The sequence below is a fragment of the Odontesthes bonariensis genome, chromosome 10, assembly GCF_027942865.1.
Source record: "Odontesthes bonariensis isolate fOdoBon6 chromosome 10, fOdoBon6.hap1, whole genome shotgun sequence".
Classification (NCBI taxonomy): domain Eukaryota; kingdom Metazoa; phylum Chordata; class Actinopteri; order Atheriniformes; family Atherinopsidae; genus Odontesthes; species Odontesthes bonariensis.
Genome location: NC_134515.1, coordinates 30,749,818 through 30,770,032, shown reverse-complemented (window position 1 = coordinate 30,770,032; position 20,215 = coordinate 30,749,818).

Genomic DNA, 20,215 nt, shown 5'->3' with positions numbered 1-20,215 from the left:
TTTTTATATCTATGGTCTCAACTACAAACAGAAACAACGCATGCGGCATGACGTCACTTTGCTGCGTGCCATAAAGCGAAGCAGAACACGGCAGCAGCTTGAAGCTGGGGGCGAGAATGTCTGCGGTGTGGAGGTATTTTAAAGTGGACAAAAACGTTGCGATTGCAAATTGTGACATATGCAAACTTGGGATTTCAAGAGGTGCCAAGGACATCGCTAACATCCTTGATGACAATGGGAATCAAACCTGACAAGGTAGAGATGTTGGTTTTCATTAAGAAAAAAGTACATTTCCTTCTGTGAAGCCAGAGGAGGAGAGTAAGAATTAGGAGTACTGTTCCGAAAAGCACATTACTGGCCTTACTTTATAACAGTGTGGCACCTTTATTTGCTTATTTGTTTATGTGGCGAGGAAGGGGAGGAACTGAATAAAACTAGTCTGAACTAAAGGGAAAACAAGGAAAACCAACAACGCCACCCTGGGAATTGCACCCAAAGAATTAGTTTGCTATATTAAAGGCACACAGATAAGTCACTCAGGCAGCATGAGACGAGGTTCAAAGTTTAAAATACAACTTTTATTAATCTATAAAAGCTTGGTTAAAAAAAAAAGGATCACATTCACACAAAAGTAAAATCGAATTAATGTTGGGGCCAAGTGAGTGGACAAGAACTAGTACAACCAAGCGGCACACCAAAATAAAGAACAACCAAAATCACCCATGTGCTAGACACACACTCCAACGTAGACCTGCTTCCCAAACACAGCAAACAAAACAGAAAGGGGAGGCCACCACCAAGACACCAGCACTACCACCACCGGCCACCAGCAACTGCAAAAGACAGACATTAGAAAAATGCAGAAATAGATAAAACAAAACAGAAAAGTAATAAACCCAGTCAATAACCAACCACAATTAACGAAAGTCAAAGAGCAAAAGAAAATACAAACTCAGGACAAACAATTAATAAAAGAAAAGCTTAAAACCAACTCCAGGCATGTATGCCTTTCCCAATCATCTGGGAGGCCAGGCAGACAAAGACATGGTGGCTGCGAGGCAGCGGCAAGACACAACCGCGCCGAACGAGCAGCAGATGAGCAGCAGAGAAGCAGAGCGGTGAAGTTGAGCAAATTAGACACCCAGCAAAGCAGCAGCAGCTCCAGTGAGCTGATTGCGGTACCCTGTAGAAGTTCTTGAACTTCTAATGTACTTTCTGTTGTGAAATAAGGCTGCTGGTCAACCAGGAAAATGTTTTAGCGAAAAGTTTCAGATTTATCGAGTAACATTATTTATTGTGCTATTCATAACCACACTGGGTATGTTTACACAGACTCACAAGTGTTAACTGACCTGAGGGGTATTCTACGAAGCTGGCTTAGCGGAAAGCCTGGCTTTTCTCGCTACTTCTGGCTAATCTTAGAGAGAGTTCCGTTCCACGAACGTGGCTTATTTGAATGCCCGCTGAGTAACCATGGTAACTTATGCTGCTGAACTAGCGTGCTCCTGGGCAGGCTAAAGTTGAAGCTTAGCTTAGCTACAACTCAAAGAATGTCCGACCGGCTGAAACGCACTCCCGAAAGAAATGTCCACCTAGAATTCTGCACTCCCGCAACTCATGTCTTACTCATGACTCACGAAACAAAAACTGTGGTTATCATATCACCACTTTCACTGTCTCGAAAAATTAATCAGTCGGTGCCAGTGCAACTACAGAAACGCAACTATACACACGTATAGAACATGAAATTAATTGAGAAAGAACATGGTATTCATTAAAACTAATCAATACCTAACAAACATCCGATCTGCACCCACGTAGGACCCGACTCAGAAAAATGGAGAACAGGTAATAATGTTAATAATACAAATTATTGAAAGCTCCTTTCAAAACAGTCAAGGACACTGTACAAATAAGATATTAGATAAAAACACAGGAATTAATACATCATACCGTATTAGAAATACACAGAACGAGGCAATCAATGGAGGTAAGCACACTTGAACGGATGGGTTTTGAGTTAATACTTGAACAGAGGGAGAGTGTCAGTATTGCCAAAGTTTGGGGGGGGGATTTTGACCTCTGTCCTTTCAGGCTGCTGCTCCACATTTACAGCCGATAATGTAAAACAACCTACTGGCTGAAGTATTTGCATTAAGTTCATCATTTCCCTCAGGCTTCCCCATGTTATCGGTGCACTACACTCTACCCATGTACGCATCCAAGGCAAGGCAAGGCAATTTGTAGAGCACAATTCGTACACAAGGCAATTTAAAGTGCTTCACAGCTACATAAAATCACAAGAAGGCAATAAAATCATTCCAAAAAAAAAAATCATTAATTAATTAATTTAAAAGAGAAGAGTGCAGATAAAATACTTTTTTAATTTAGTCTGTCGGCAGTTGTTTGACATGCCGTTTTCTTCGCTTTATTGATCACGGCTGTATTACCATTTCTGGTGATGACAGTTTTAAAATCCTCATACAGCTCCAAGGGAGTAACTTTGATTTTGAAATTGGTGGGGACACAAAAGTGCTCCACGACAGTTTTTTTTATTTTTTGCATTACCAATCATAAGTTAATGGCATGCAGATGCTATATGTTAACGAGCCATCCTAATGTTTAGGGAGTTGGTCTTTAAATCACAGGGTTGCAGGCTCAAATCCCACGATTAAGCTACCTCTGTTTACACCCCCATCCATGACTGGAGTGACCTTGAGCAAAACAACTAACCCAACATTGCTCCAGAGACTATAACCAATAATGTGTTCTTATAAGTCGCTTTGGATAAAAAAAGTCAGCTAAGTGTTATGGAATGTAACTCATATAATGAAAGTCAAGGAGGCAACTTCAGAGAGTTCTCAACTTTATTCTATTATAAAGGATGTTTGGGGCTGTAGTGGTGAAACAGTGCATAATACAGCCAATTTAGATCAAGATCAAGAACAATGATCAAGATCAAGAACATTGAAAGACATAGATCAAGAACATTGAAACACATAACTACAGCATGTAGGCCTAACATGTAAGTAATAGATCAAGAACATTGAAACACATAATGTAACATGTAAGTAAAGTGTTGGTTACTGATACTGATACTGATTAACACAAGTACATTTCTTTACACTGGTTGCTCTTGTTTGAAAGAACCAAACACATGCCTGCGCCTGTCTGTGACAGAGACAAACTGCTGGCAGATCTCTGTTAGGTCAGTATTGTCCAGTTTTTCCTGGTGAACATGGCACACAGCAAGATTGTTCAGCCTTACTTGTGTCTGTCACGCCCATGGACTCATTTTCAGTTTTTCATGTTTCAGGTTATGCTTTTGTTCAGTCCATGTTTAGTTTTTGCCTTAGTTTCCAGTCACTCTGTTCATTTAGTTCACTCACGTCACCTGTGTTTTTTCCTCAGCTGCACTCACTCCCCAATCACTCCCTGCCCTCTATTTAGTTTCCTGCATCCCCTGTCAGTTTGTCAGATCCTTGCCCCTGTCAGTGCCTTTGTTAATGTTCATGACCTGTCTGTCCCAACCTGCCCGGCTAAAGTTAAGTATTTATTCCATGCCATGTCATGTGATTTTGTTTTGGTTTTGTCACAGTTTAGCTTTTGAATCCGGCTTTGCCGCGCCTTTTGTTCGTGTTTGTTTTGTTGTTAATAAATCCACCCTTTTTTGAAAGTCCGCATCCGTGTCCACCCTTCCATCCACCACAACCTGACAGTGTCATGGTGGTTCTTAGTCATGTTTTCAGTCTCCTAAGGGCACTGAAACTTCTCTCTGCTTCAGATGAGGAAATTGGGATGACTAAAAGAAGCCTGACAAGGGACTCAACTTCATCAAACAAGCCTCTCACTTCAACTGCCAAACCTCTCATGATGTCAGCTACTTCGACACTAGATTTGTAGGAGTACTTGGACCTGAACATGGCTAACTGCACCTTTAATGCATCCCTATTCAGCTCTGGGTACTGGCCAATAATGTCGTTCAGAATGTCGTTTCCTCCAGTTTCTGCAGTACACTGAGATCTGGCTGATTAAACCTCTCCTCAAACTGAACATGCACTGTATCCAACATTTTGTAGAACTCTGTCCTATAATGCTCCTCAGCTGACTTTGGAGTGTGCTGGATTGCTTCACTTGAGTATCGTTTTGGTGGTTTTCTTTGGTGAGGAATCTGGATTGGTTCAATCCCAAGACTGTCAACCATTGCAACTGCTTTCTGAAAAACCTAATGAAAGCTGTCTTCACTCCTTTTGCCCTGTATGGTAGATTTGACACACTCTATGGCACTTCTCATTCCTGCCACAGTCTCAGTCCTCTTTTGCAGAGATGTGCTGAGACACTCCAGTTCCTCAATCACCTCTAATGCCAAACAAAGGCCAAGCACAGTTTTTCCTTTCTCAAATCTTTCTCGCAAGCCATTTGCTCTCATGCCTGTGTTAGACCCACTTGATGCCATCTCCTCCAAGCTAGACAAAACACATTCGTACTGAGACAGCACTGCTCGGGTAGCCTTTCCTCTCACTGTCCACCTGGTCGGACAAAGCGGCCTGAGTGACTTGACCGGTACCTCTGAACTTCCTGCTGCAGAAAACAAGTTTTTGAACTTCCCAGACTGTTTGCTTAATGTTCCTAGCTCATGCACCCACTGCAAGGAGTCATTAATCAGAGGGCTGGCTCTGCATGCAGACTGTGTGATCAGGTTCAAACAGTGAGCCCCACAATGCACAAACAATGCTAGCGGTTGCTGTGTCTTAATTTCAGCTTGTGCTCCAGAATACCTCCCTGACATATTTGCAGCACCATCATATGTCTGGGCTCTTAACCCAGACATTGGAATATTCAGCCTCAAGAGCACATCCTCTGCCATTTTTTTCCCAGCTTTCCAGTGTGTGGGCACAAAGACAAGAGGATGCTAGGCATTGTTTGAAGAATATTGTGGGATCAGTACAATACCTTGCTAGGCAGGGCATAGCACTGAGGGGCCATGATACAGAAGACGGCAATCTGTTTCAGCTGTTGAAATTGCAAGCTCAGGATGACTCGCGTCTCAGGGATTGGCTAGCTCATTCTCATGACTATACCTCTCCTAAAGTGCAGAATGAAATTTTGCAATTGTTAGGGAACACTATCGTTAGAGGTATCGCGCAGTCCATTCAGGTGCTTCCAGTTCTGCAGTACTCACTGATCATCGACGGCACTCAGGATATCTCTGGAACAGAGCAAGAGGCTATTTGAGGTATGTGGACCATGACCTGGTACCACATGAGGTGTTTGTTGGATTGTACGGCATCAAAATAAAAAATCCCACCATCATGCTATAACAGTTAGTGCTCAAGAGAGAAGCCATGCAGGCCGCATGTTGATTACATTACATTTAACTGACGTTTTTATCCAAAGCGACTTACAGCTTGTTTTTTAAGTACAGGGTATTGGTTACAGTCTCTGGGGCAGCGTGAGGTTAGGTGCCTTGCTCAAGGGCACCTCAGCCATGAAGTGAGATGGGCAATGGAAGGGTGGGATTCGAACCTGCAACCCTTGGATAAAAAGTCTATCTCCTTAACCACTAGGCCAAGGGTATGTGTTTATTTTGGCCCAAGGGCCACATTGGGTTAAGAATATCGGTCGAAGGGCCAGATCGCAGACAACTTGTGTCAGTAATAAGAAATAATGTACGCTGACATAACTTCTAGGCTATTTCATTCCTGCTCATTGTAATGAAATGTACTTAGATGAACACAGTAGCGGTTAATCTCAAAGCCACAAGGCAAGACCCCTGATTTTAATGAGGTTGGGTGACAGCATCATATTGGATTTAAAAGTGGTCTCTCTTGTAAAGGCTCTGTGGGCCAGATGAAATTGCTCAACGGGCAGCATGTGCCCCCCTGGCCTGAGTTTGCCCACCTATGCACTAGGCCATGGCTGCTACTCTCATGACTAACATTATCCATTAACCTCACCTGTGAATTTCCAGCCTCTGTCTCTGCTTGTCCTCCTCCATCTCCTCCTCTATCTCCTCCAACTGCAGGTTCTCCTCCACTACCACCTCCATCCTCTCCTTCAGCCTCTGCTCCTCTATCTCTTTCTGCCTCTTTTCCTTTACCTCCTCTGTCCTCGCCTCCATCTCCTCCAGCCTCTCTGCTGTCTGTCACCTTACAAAAATATGTTGATGCATGGCATACGAACAGATTAGGGATAGAATGACTGTAAAATTTCATGGTAAGTTAAAGGAGAATTCCGGCTATTTTACAAACATATCCCATCTGTTGGAGACCCAGGAAAGTTGGCCAAAGGGAAAAACGCGAGAAATTTTCATGCCCGCTGCGCAAAGTTTTCCAATTGCGCTGATTTCCATGAAAGCGGGCTCTATCGGACAAGCTTTTAACCTTTCCTGAGGCTCTTGTACCAGCTTCTGTCACAAATCATAAAGACTTCCCCGCAATCCTGAATGCTGGTGTCTTGCAGACTTTTTTCCACGTTCCCAAAATTAACTGGAAGAAGCGACCCAGGCCAGCTCTCCAACTTAGTGCCAAGCGATTGTGAGGTGTAAAATACGATTTTGTGATGCAAATCTATTACTCTTTTGAATGCATATTCTTTTCAGAAGCAAAACGTTATATTTCAAAAGCCCCAGCCAACTAGCCGGACTACTTACGTCACCGCCTAAAAGAGGCTGTAACTCGGCTCACAGGACGCAGCGGGGGGTAAGAAAATGTTCATAAATAATATTACTAGGATGGGATGTCGTACAGCTTCATGTCAAAAGAGGCGAACTATCCCTTTAAGGGGCTGCTTTTGTTGACTGATGCCTCCACACCTTACGACCAAAGGTTCAGCACCCCATATATACACCTAACTCAGAAAAAACACAAGGGCGAGACCAATAGAAGCTGGCTTCTCTGCAGAGAAACTCACTTATTGTTAGAAAGCCCATGTTGTTTAGTTGTTTTCAGTTAAATACCATTAATTTATATTGTGTTTTACGGTGAGTTTTCATACGTCCAACGCTCATGAACACCATAGACGTTTCGACGTTCCTGTGTGAGACGCTGTAGCTGTAAAGTTTACTTTTCTCCTCCTGATGCATCAGTGGACAGCTTATAATATTCCCTTTGCCTGTTTTCACCTAACATTCGCCTGTACATCCTGGGTTTATTGTGTGTAAATGGCAGAAGGTGAGTTTATAAGGTTTCATGTCTAATTTAGTCTAATTCTGTCTAATTTGAATGCTATTCAAATTAGACATGCTATTGTTTACCTTTGGATACAGCTAATGCTATTTCATGCTGCCTCTCACTGTGTTACTGTGATCCTTGTGTGAGGTGATTGTTTAAATATATGAGTCATATATCATATATGATTGATTGATGTATGCAGGATACCAAGCAGTACAGAGGGGAGGACACAGGTGTTGAGCTCAAAGTGGGTTTTTATTTACCCAAAACATGAAAAAAGATTAACAAAATAAACAACTGAATCGGCATGCCAATAAAAGAGGTCAAATCAAGATATTAAGTCAAAAACCATCACTGACAGGACTCAGACAGACAGACAAAAAACTGACCTAATGAAATGACACATAGGGGCCCTTAAATACTATCTAACTAAACCATTCACACACAATAGGGGAAAACAAAAAGGCTGCCACATAAATACTAACACAACCCCACTGAGATGAACCTAAACACCCCCTTCAGTTCCCCCCACTTGACATGAAGCATTGGTTCAGTCCAATCAGGCCATCAGCAGTTCTTCATGCATCTCAGCCTGTAGCCACACCTTTTGCCCATCAGGAAGGGGAACCCAAACACCAAACCCAGGTAACTCAAACAAAGAAAGAAAGTATTAATACAACATAAAACTGAATTTACCTTGCAGTGCATATGGAGTGTGTGCACTCCATACACCCCTGCAAGGCAATAAAGTAACAAACTACAACACATTATATAATTAAAGAATATTCAAAGTAATGATTACAAAGTAAGTTAAAGAAACCAAATTGTGGAAGGGTGTGGCTCTTACCCTGTGTGGCTTGCCATCACAGATGATAACAGTCCTTTATATTCAGAGTTATATTATTATATACATTATGTATGGTGTTTCCATACTGATTGTTGTTTGTATCTTTATTATAGAACCACAGCCAAAGAAATCCACCGTAAACTGGACATCTGTATCCGTGTCTTTTAACGGGGACACACACCATACACCTTGCCGCTCTAAATAACCCAGCTAATTCCTGGAGAACCCCAATCTCTCCTTTTTACTTATAGTGGGTCATAAGACATGGTTTAGAGGAGTTACTGTTACACGAGTCTTTATGTTATTTTCCAGGAATATTCTGCTTGGAGACTGATAACACTGCTATTTGTTATATACACACAGAATTCTGCAATGCTAAACTGACCCAGAAAATTTGAGGGCACAGACGGGGACTGTTGTTGGCCCTGCTCTGGACTCTTGCGCACTGCCAGCGTCCAGTGAAGCTGCTGGAATGATTTATGGTGGAGGCCCGAAGGCACCTGCTAGTAGATGGAGTTTCATCTACTTTGGCCAGGAGATGTGTTAATTCTCCATCACTGATATCCTCCTCCACCATGGAGCTCTCTGTACTGGGTAATTTAACAAAGAGCAGGTGGTCTTTTTTTTTTTTGTCAACATAAAAGTGGAACTACACTTTTGCTGATCCTTTCCAGTTTACATTGCTGTAAAACGACCACAAATGTGCGACTGCATGTAGTGGCTGGGAAAGGTTACAGGCAGTTATCTTCCTGTGATTTCCCATGAGAGGACAATTCTGAAATGTTCCTGCATTTAGCCTATTCCTCCAGGCAACAGTAAACATGCATATTTTGTTCGCTTTATTTTTAGCCCTGCTCTTTCTCTGGGTGTTAGGAGGTGAAATCAATCCACCACTCTGGTCAAGAAATTTGTCAACAACTATTGGGAAACTGACAGGATTTTTTATGGTGTGCTGCCCACGATTTTCTTGGCTGAATTATCATCTTGCAGCACGATGTGATAACTTTGTGCAAGAAACTGTCACTTACTCTGTGAAGTATCTCCACATGAAATAAATGAATGAGGAAAAAGATTAAAAAAACAAAAACAAATGAGGAAGCCCTGACTGTTCCAACCAGTATTATGCAGTTTTATGACAACTGTTTGACAGCTGAAGTCTGAGAATACTTTGTTGGTGCTTGAGGCCACTAGCATGTCAAAAAAGTTTAAATTCATCCAGCAGTTTGTGACCAGACACCAGGACAATCAACTAACTTTACATTGCAATGCTTATTCGCAAAAGTTTGCGCGCTAAAATGCTACGTAACGGTGATAAAAACCTGCCGAATTACGGACAACCAGGCTCTTAATCTCTTTCCCTTAAAAAATAACATTAAGTAAAAACAAGTTAAAAAAAAATCACAATGGCTCTATTTGACGGGCCACTGATCAGTTAACAGCACAGATGTACCTGTATTTAAGACTTATGGCTACACACTCAGGACAAATCCAGTCACCCTCTGGGCCGGGGGTCAATAATGGTCTCAAGCAGTCCATGTGATATCCGAAAAATTAAGTTTGACCAAAGTTCTGGCGTGAAATATCTTCAAAATGTTAACATGGCATCAACTCAAAACACGTGTAAAGCATCAGAGACGGATAGTGGGCAGAGGAAGACAGAGAGGATGTGTGGACACAGAACGTTTATTATTACTGCACCGAGTCACACTGTAGGCACAGCTGATGCCTCCGGTCACTGCGTCCACATTCCTCACAGACAACCGCGTTACTGCCCTCCTCTTCATCATCCCTTTTAGGCGGCCTCACTTCAGTCTGCAGCAACACAAATACTTCATCAATGTAAATGTAGCATACAGAAAACTTTGGCAGATTTGATCAGCAAAGCTTCTTCTGAATGTCTCCTCTGTCTCACCTGCCCAGTGGATCGCTTCAGGTGTTGGCGGCCTGAAATAAAAAAATGAAAAATCCTCTCCTGGTCATATGCAGCTAAGCTTACACGTCTTATAATCCATTGCAAATACAGAACATCGAAAAAATAAATCCATGCACCAAATGCATCTGCAAACAATGCATAACTTCATCTCTTATTTATCTGCCGAAGACTTTCTATTTTTAGTTTTGAAATTGAGAAATATTGAGAGGAATTATCCAGAAGGGAGGAAATTAGAAGTATCTGTGACAGATAAGCCATGTTTACCTGAGACCATTGGAGAATACATTCAAGACAGAAGACATGCTGGCAGTTCTCTAGAGAGCCCACCAATTGCTTGTCAAATGGACTAAGGCAGATGTGACAATTCTCTGAATCAGATATCAGCTCAGCAGTTTCTCCCCCAGCTGCGTTCAACACAATGGACTTGGTCGTAATTTAAATGCTATCAATTGGGCAAAAAGTGTCCATGTGATTTGATAATACCCAATTGTAGTTCAGTTGTAGTACCTCCAGATTAACTGAGCTTTCTGTGAGTTGATGATTCCAGGAAAAACCTGCACAATAACGGCTAGTTAGCTAGCATTAGCCAATTAGCTAACACTACAATAGGACCGTTTCAAGTGGGGCGCTAAAATATATCAAACCATGTCAAGCGTTTTGGGTTTTTTTTGCTTTTATGTTGCTGGTGGGAAGTATTCTACTGCATGAACGCACAGGAGTATAATAAAAGTGTTAACTGCAATGTTTAAATGTCTAGAAAGATTCTCAGTTCACTTCATGCCCCGCGTTACACATAAAAACATCCGTTGTTTTACTTTTCAAATTAAGAGCGGCTGCACAAAACGTAGACAAAAGGTATCAAAACACAAAAATGGCACGAATAGTTGTCATTGACAAAAGCTTTTATTAGGGACCGAGCAGTGAAACTGCAAGGACCCTATTGTAACTGAAGGAGTTATTATTCTTTGCAAAAGGTACTCGAAAACTCAGAAAATTTGGCAGGGACGACCTGCCAGTTTTATTTCAGTTTTTGTTTTATTTATTTATGCATTTTCTAATTGTTGTAATTCTTTCTTTTGCAGTTGCTGGTGGCCATTGGTGGCCTCCCCCATTCTGTTTTGTTTGCTGCGTTTGGGAAGCAGGTCTACTTTGGAGTGTGTCTGTCACATGGGGGATTTTGGTTGCTTTTCTTTATTTTGTTTGCACTCACTCTTGTCCACTCACTTGGCCCCAGGATTAATTCGATTTTACTTTTGTGTGAGTGTGATTCTCAGGGCTCTCAAGTTTTCAAGTTTGCTTGGAGTGAGATTCAGGCGGGGCAGGGGCCAGGCTGTGTGCGCAGGGGGGGGGTTTCTTTCAGGGTTTTTTTGGGGGGGGGGGTGGCTGGTCCCTTGCAGTATTCCATCGCCATAAACTAGCTACTTAAAGAACAAAAAAGTTGTTTTATTTATACCAAAATCACAAATCTTCACTTTTACACTAAATTCTGCTATATTTTAAAATAAATTGTTTTAGGTATGCAAAGTCTTAACAAACAAAATTTTTTTATGAGTGTTGTAAGTGTTTGTGGCAGATTTTGATGCTTGATGACTGATATTGGGGGCTCCCATTTAAAGCACTGTGGCTCAATGTCAGCCATTTTCACAGTCATGATGGATGACAGAGTTCCATTCAGAGCCAACGTGTTCCTGGTCTTGGTTTTATTGAGCCCCACCATGGAAAAAACCCTCTCTGCATCAGCATTTCAGTGTGGCAGAACTAATACCAGTTTGGCAATTGTAGATAGCCTTATTGGGAATCTGTTCATACCAGTCACCTTTGAAAAAATTAACCACGGAAGCCTAATTACACTACATATATTTCATTTTTCATTAAGTTGCTCATGTCAAAGGGTGTGTGCTGAATATTTAGGTCTACTACTCCAACGAACACTTTAATCGGCAGTTATTGGTCTTTTACAAGGAGTAGGAAAACTATAGTAACTAATAAAAGATTCAAATAAATGAAGATATGACCTGCTGATGATCCTGACGGTTCTCTTCCACCTCCAGCTCGTCTACAACTTCTGCACGCATTCAGAGCATAATAGGTTATGTCCGCTGTGCATTCATGGGACGCGTGCTTGCAGCTGAAAGCTCTTTCAGACCTCACCCGGCAACAAGAAATTCTGTTTTGTGATTGGCTGAGAAATTCTATTTTGTGATTTTCCGATGGGTTGCTAAATCAAGACAGCTGTACCAGAGCTATAGTTCTGAGCTGTGCGAGCGCACCTGCCATTGACTCGTTTATAGTATAGGCCATTATCATTTCTGTGCGACGAAGTTGATCATTTCTCAGCGTGAGAAATGGCATGTGTGGCGTGTGAGCGTGTGAACTTGTTGAAATGCGTGTGTCTCACGCTCATTGCGTGAGACTTGAGAGCCCTGGTGATTCTTTTTAACCAAGCTTTTATAGATGAATAAAAGTTGTATTGTTAAACCTTGAACCTCGTCTCATGCTGCCTGAGTGACTTACCTGTGTGCCTTTAATATAGCAAACTAATTCTCTGGGTGCAATTCCCAGGGTGGCGTTGTTGGTTTTCCTTGTTTTCCCTTTAGTTCAAACTAGTTTTATTTAGTTCCTCCCCTTCCTCACCACATCTGGAAGAGGTCTGATCAGTATTTCTTCAGGCTGGTTGTTTTTGTTTTTATTTTGTTTCACAAGCTACTCAACATTAAAAAAAAAAGCTCCTCACTCAAGGGGTGAAGCAGGGTTGGGTTTACACATAACAGCACTTGGCAAAGAACCAATTTTAAATAGCATCTTTAAGGACTTCCTTGTTTAATTAGTTCCCAATTCGTTAGTTGCATTGCATCGATGAAAGATGCCAATGATAATGGAGTTTGACAGACAAAATTGTGTTTTGCACCAACAAAGTGATTTAAAAAAATCTATTAGACCAAAGCAAGGCGTATTTCTGTATGCAGGGTCCATAAAAAATAAACTGAGAAAACCTGAAAAGTGGGGGACAAAAGGAAAAATTGGCACGCCATCTACAGCAGATGAACAGTATCTGAAAGTAATGTGTCCTTAAGAGATAGTTAAGCAGGCGCCCCATGTGCAGAGGCTACAGTCCTCGCTGCAGTCCCGCATCAGACGGCCCTTTGCTGCATGTCATTCCCCCTCTCTCTGCCCCCTGCTTCCTGTCTCTCTTCAACTGTCCTGTCCACTAAAGGCATAAAAGCCAAAAAAATTAATTATGAAAAAAAAAAAAGAGCTTTGTCTTTCAAGAAGGCTGGAAAACCATCCCTGAAGACCATTTAAAGAAATGACAAGAAAGCTTGTCAAACAGGGTTCAGGCCGTGTTGAGGAATTAAGGTAGTCAGGATAAATGTTGACTTTCAAACTCATTAAAACTACACTTTCCCTGTAAAATAACAGTAAAATACTTGCAGGGACACCAGTATTTTACTGTTATTTTATAATACAACTTCTGTTATTTATTTTAACAGTATTTTGGATTACAGTATATGACCGTAGAATAACGGTGGGTGTTGTGGTTATTTTACAGCACATATACCGTAATTTATCTAACAGTATAATACAGTTTTTTGGATTACAGTACATGACGGTAGGATAACTGTGTTTTAGTAATTTTACAGCGCATCCAAAAGTAGCAGGTTAAGCTTGCGGAGGACAGAGTAGCAAAGATTGAACAGTACAAGGAGCGCTTACTCTGACGCTGTTTTCAAGAACCAAGAACCAGAACTCAGAGCAGAGCACTAACTCTAACACCGTTTCCCAGAACCGACAGTACAGAGCTCTCACTTTAAACTTATTCAGCTGATATTTAATTTCACTTAAGTTATTTCACTTAATAACTTCGACCAAACTGTCTGAGCTGTGTCTGCCTCAGTTTCTATGCATGCTGGCTCAATGAAGAGGGTGGCGGCTGGAAAGATATTTTTTAGGTGGGGATGTGCCACATCCAGTAACTGTCAAAGGTTTTAAAATGAGTGCACAAAAGTAAAGTCATTTATTTTCACTTAAAAGGTTATACATTCAACAATTACTTTATGGCATCATGAAATAACACCGACCAATATTAGAGCATCTTAATTTAGTAACTCACACCGCTCCTGTATTTCATTGTTGCTCAGTTCAATGTAGCGCAGCACAAGCAGCTGACAGTGGGTGGAAATGTCCATGTCTCGACTGCTTGAATGGCGACAAAATTGGCGTTCTTCATCTCTTCCTGAATATAACTCCTCACCATAGTTGGGGTAGTTACTCAAAAAAGTAATTAGTTACTTATTACTAGTTACTTCTGAAAATTGTAATGAAATTACTTTACTAGTTACTACATTCGAAAAGTAACTTCATTACTTATTACTTTACTGTTTCTTAATAAAGCGTTAAGGTATGCACAATCATCATAAAGTCTCATACTTTTGAACATTAGGAACAGAATACTGTATGTTGCAATTTAACACAATGCAGAAAGTAAGTGCAACAAAAGTGTAACAGTGAAAACTGCAATAAGAACATTTTACATTTGCTATTCAAAATAAGGATTAATTCATTCATGCAGTTAACATTGAAGCCAACGGCACTTGCCAAATACTTTCATAGTGTTTTAAGAGAGATTTTGTGTATTTAAAACACATCTCAAAATTGTGGTTGGCTCAATATCAGACCATTGCAGGATGTAGACAAAAACATTAACACCTCCTGCAAGGGGAAAGAAAACATCACTCCCACAGTATAATCCAATCATACTAATAGCCTGTTATATCCTTATTTTGTCAGTTTAAACTTGTGACTGCCTCTGTGTTTGTGAGTTCTGTTATGTGTTTCATTTAAAAACATGAAACAAAAGTGCAACATTGAAAACTACAATAAGAACTACATTTTACATTCGCTTTTAATTCAATTCAAATTCAAAATTCAAATTCAATTCAAAAATACTTTATTTATCCCAGAGGGAAATTAAATGTTGATGTAGCTCAATTAAATCAAAGAGTTATTATAGATGCTGATGGCTGTGGGCAGGAAAGATTTCCTGTAGCGGTCCGTTTTGCATCCAAACTGAAGAAGCCTTTGACTGAAGAGACTCTGTTTTCTGATAACAGTCTCATGGAGAGGATGTTCAGGGTTGTCCATAATTCTCTTGATTTTATGCAAAATCCTTCTTTGCATTATTGTCTCCAGAGGTTCCACAGTCGTCCCCAGAACAGAACCAGCCTTCCTTATCAGGTTGTTGAGTCTTTTTAGGTCCCTGGTTCTGATGCTGCTGCCCCAACAGATGACGCAAGAGGAAATGACGCTCTCAACAACAGACTTGTAGAAGATCTGCAACATCTTGTTGCAAACCTTGAAGGACCTTAGCTTCCTCAAGAAGTACAGTCTGCTCTGTCCTTTCTTGTAGATGGCTTCACTGTTGTGTCTCCAGTCCAGTCTGTTGTCCACATGAACACCAAGGTATTTATATTCCTCAACCACCTCCACTTCTTCTCCCATGATGGAAACAGGGTTTGATCTGACCTTGTTTCTCCTGAAATCTACAATCATCTCCTTTGTTTTGTTAACATTCAAGATGAGATGATTGTTCCCACACCATGCCACAAAGCGGTCCACCAGCTCTCTGTACTCAGCTTCTTGTCCATCTCTGATACACCCGACAACTGCAGAGTCATCTGAATATTTCTGTAGATGACAGGAGTCTGACTTGTACTGGAAGTCTGAAGTGTACAGAGTGAAAAGGAATGGTGAGAGTACAGTCCCCTGTGGTGCTCCTGTGCTGCTGATCACCTGGTTAGACACACAATTCTTCAGTCTGACAAACTGTGGTCTGTTTGTCAGGTAGTCATTAATCCAGGTGATTGTTGAGGCCTCCACCTGAGTCTTCTGGAGTTTCAGACTAAGCAGATCAGGCTGGATTGTGTTAAATGCACTGGAGAAATCAAAGAACATGATCCTCACAGTGCTGCCTGCTTTATCCAGATGACAGTGGGTTTGTTGAAGCAGGTGTATGATAGCGTCTTCAACTCCAACTCCATGGCGATAAGCAAACTGCAGGGGGTCCTGATATGTGCTGGTTTGCTTACACAGGTGGGTCAACAGGAGTCTCTCCAGGACCTTCATGATGTGGGATGTCAGTGCAATAGGTCTGTAGTCATTGATATCTGAAGGGTGAGTTTTCTTTGGTACCGGAACCAGACAGGATGTCTTCCACAACAGTGGTACCTTCTCTTGGGTCAAGCTAAGGTTGAAAAGGTGTTGCAGAATCCCACAGAGCTGCTCTGCACAGGCCTTCAGGACTCGGGGGCTGACACCATCTGGACCTGCAGCCTTGTTCCGGTTCAGTCTTTCCAACTGCCTCTTCACCTGACTTCTAGAAACAGAAAAGTGGGAGGAGGAGGCAAAGGGGACAGCAGCATCTCCTGATTGGGTTGATGACAAACTAGTGGAAGCAGAAGAATCCATGACTGAGGTGGAGGTGGAGATGTTACAGGAAAGCTGTGGGTCAGAGGAGGATGGGATGTCTCTTTGGCTGGGAACAGGATGGGAGGATGGTGAGCTTGTTCCAGAACTGAACCTGTTGAAGAATGTGTTCAGCTCATTTGCTCTGTCCAGACTTCCATCCATCCGATCCTCCCTCTGCTTGAGGCCTGTGATCTTCTTCATTCCTGACCACACATCTCTGATATTGTTCCTCTGCAGTTTACTCTCAAGCTTCTTTCTATACACCTCCTTGCTCTCTCTGATCTTGACTTTGAGCTGCTTCTGTATACTCCTCAGTAACTCCCTGTCTCGCTCCCTAAAGGCTCTTTTTTTCTTGTTCAATAGTTCCTTTAGCTCACTGGTGATCCAGGGTTTGTTATTAGGGAAGCATCTCACTGTTCTGGTGGGGATGGTGTTGTCCACACAGAAGTTTATATAGTCAGTCACACACTCAGTCATGGCATTAATGTCCTCTCCATGTGGCTTACAAAGAGAAATCCAATCGGTTGCATCAAAACAACCCTGTAAGGCTTCTTCAGCTTCATGTGACCACTTTCTAACAGTCCTTTTTGTGACAGGTAGTCTCTGGACAAGGGGTTTATATGCTGAACAGAGAAAAACAAGGTTGTGATCTGATTTTCCCAGGGGAGGTCTTGATTTGGAAATGTATGAATCCTTGACATTTGTGTAAAACAAATCCAATGTCTTGTTTTCTCTGGTAGAGCAGCTGACAAACTGTTGAAAAGTTGGCAGTGTAGCAGAGAGTGAGGCATGATTAAAATCACCAGATATTGCCACAAAAGAATTGGGGTGTTGAGTCTGTATCTTAGCAACAACGGAACTGATGACGTCACATGCAGTGTCGGCAACAGCTGAGGGTGGAATGTAAACAGCCACCAAAACAACACTGGTGAACTCTCTTGGCAAATAATATGGACGAAACCCCACTGCCAATAGTTCAATGTCAGGACTGCAGATACGACTCTTCACAGTAACATGTCCTGGGTGACACCATCTGTTGTTGACAAGCACTGCCAATCCACCCCCTTTCCTTTTCCTGCTACTCTTTAAATCTCGATCTGCTCGTACAGTCAGGAAGCCCGGCAGAGAGACGCTGGAGTCGGGTATATGATCCTGTAGCCATGTCTCAGTAAAACACATAATGCTACATTCCCGATATTCTTGCTGAGTCGTTATCAAGGCTAAAAGTTCATCCAACTTGTTAGCTAACGATCTTACATTTCCCATGATGCAGGATGGCAGAGATGGTTTGAACTTCTTCTTTCTTTCTCTCCTCTTTGCTCCTGCTCTGCATCCACGACGCCTCCTTTTCAATTCCAGTGGGATTTCTGGCTTCAGTTGTCGAATTATTTCTGCTTTTCCAATGTTATTCAGCTGCTCCCTGTTGTAAACCACCTTGTTGCTATGGTGATGCATCATGACAAAAGAGTAAAATATGCAAAAGTATTGGGAAAAATTAATCCAGCTGCACAGCATCCAAGGTAGGAAGGAACAGTTGTCCAAAAAATGCAATTTCTTCCAAGAAATAACAGGAATGAAATTTAGAAAAAAAGAAAAATCTCAATGTGAGGTACAGAGCTACTCCAACATGCTGCCACCCTCAGCAGCGCATTCTAGAACACAACTATAAAACAGAAAAATTAAACAGAAAAGTCACATTAAAGGCGCCATGGCATGAAAATAAATGGAGGCTTTTATATATTTTTATAGGCTTTAGTGGTCCCCTTATACTGTATCTGAGTTTTTATCCCCAAAATTCTGCCTTGGTGCAGAATTACAGCCAGTCCCAAAAATGAGCTTTCCTTAGGACCCGCAGAATGAGCTGTTTAGGGTTTGCAGCTTTAAATGCAAATTAGGAGGAGAAAGACGGGGCAAAGATTGCTCTGGTTTGCAAAGATGCACGTAGTGCTAGTCATTTCAATCAGGGGAAAGGCAGATATCGTGCGCGCCATAACACCAACAGCAAGACGGCTATCAAAACAACAAATAAGTACAAAACACTCGAGTTACAGTAAATAAGGTGTCCACTCGCATACCTCATGCTATTTACTGTTACATTAGCGACAGTGACTGAGCTATTAGCTGCAGAGCTAACGACACAGACAGACTGACCGTTTTGACTCTGGAACCATGAATGAATCATTATCCTGATGAAATGCACTGAATTTGCAGATTCATTGTTCTTCAGGAAGCTTGAAGTAGGGGGTTTTGGTCTAAAATGAGCGAGTTAACCATCTCATGGGCATGCAAACACCTCCCACAGCCCAGTTGGCAGAGATAAGAGCTTGCAGATGCTATTAGCTGCATAGCTAACGATACAAACCCTTTCTCGTGGTAACAAGCTATGTAACTATACTGTACATACAGGAAAGCAACACAATAATAGAGCGTTAAATTACTTACTCTCAGGAATGAGATCCTTCCCCAAGTGAGGGACGAATGGAGCAGGAGATTGACAGACGGATCGGTGCGGCGTCTGAAGTGATGCGGGCTCTGCACCGGCCCGTCGTGGTGAAGAAGGAGCTGAGCCAGAAGGCGAAGCTCTCGATTTACCGGTCAATCTGTGTTCCTACCCTGATCCTATGATCGCGAGCTGTGGGTAGTGACCGAGAGAATGAGATCGCGAATACAAGCGGCCGAAATGAGATTTTTGACATCCATGTACAGAGCAATGAGCTGGCCAAATAGCTGTGGGCCGGGAATGGCAGTTTTGGCATAGCCATATATGGGCTCAGGGGGGAAACAACCTCCACGTCATAAGAGGCAGCTTTCCCGATCAGGCCATCTGCATGGTCACATTACCAAAGGCGGAGAATAATTTCCAGTGCATGGTTTAGGTCTATCGTCATTTTTAGCCACTGGGGGACCGCAGGCAGGCTAGGGGAACTCATATTAATGTTAAACAACCTTAAAAAGTGAAAATTTCATGCCATGGCTCCTTTAAGCTTCTCCATCAAAGTTCTCCTCTCAAATGGGTCTTGAATAGAGTATGGCAACCCGACCGAAGCCCGACGGGCCCGGTCGGAACCCGACGGGCCGGGCCGGACTCGGACAAAAAATTAGAATGTCTTGTGGGACTCGGGTCGGGCTCGAAAGCAAGCAGACATCGTGAAAATTATAAACAGGTTTCAGTTCATTGCAAACGTCAGTTTTTGTGATAAACATAAATAATTGAATATGCATAAATGAAAATGTTGGTAGGCTATTCGTGCCTCATGCCGTGCAGCATGCATCTGTGTGCATCTGTGGTCTGTGCATGCTCGGTGCGCACGCACGCATATCGAACATTCGAACAACTTTACATTAAACACGTGCGATCAGTGCAGCCGAGCTCAGTTGGCTGGAAGCGCTATGGAGGACATTAAAAGAAAAATAGCTTCTGGAGAACTGAAAGTCGTGGAAAATGAGAGGGGGAAATCCACTGTGTGGAAACACTTTAAGCTATAATGGATTATGGAGGATAATGGTGCGCTGTCACCAATGTGTATTTACTGATTAGGGTGCGCCGTTTTGCGTTGGTCACTGGTCTCGGGCTTCCGGCGGGCTCGGACACAAATATTTTAATTAATCTCGGGCTCGGGTCGGATTTGAGAACTTTTCTGTTGGTTGAGGGCCGGGCTCGGACAGAAAAATCCGGCCCGAGCCAGGCTCTAGTCTTGAAGTAGAGATCTTATGGAGTTAGGACTCGGTCTCATCGGGGTTGTCATTTTGCTTGCTGTCATGTAGAAAATGTGCGCCTGTTGAGAGTCTAACCATAGA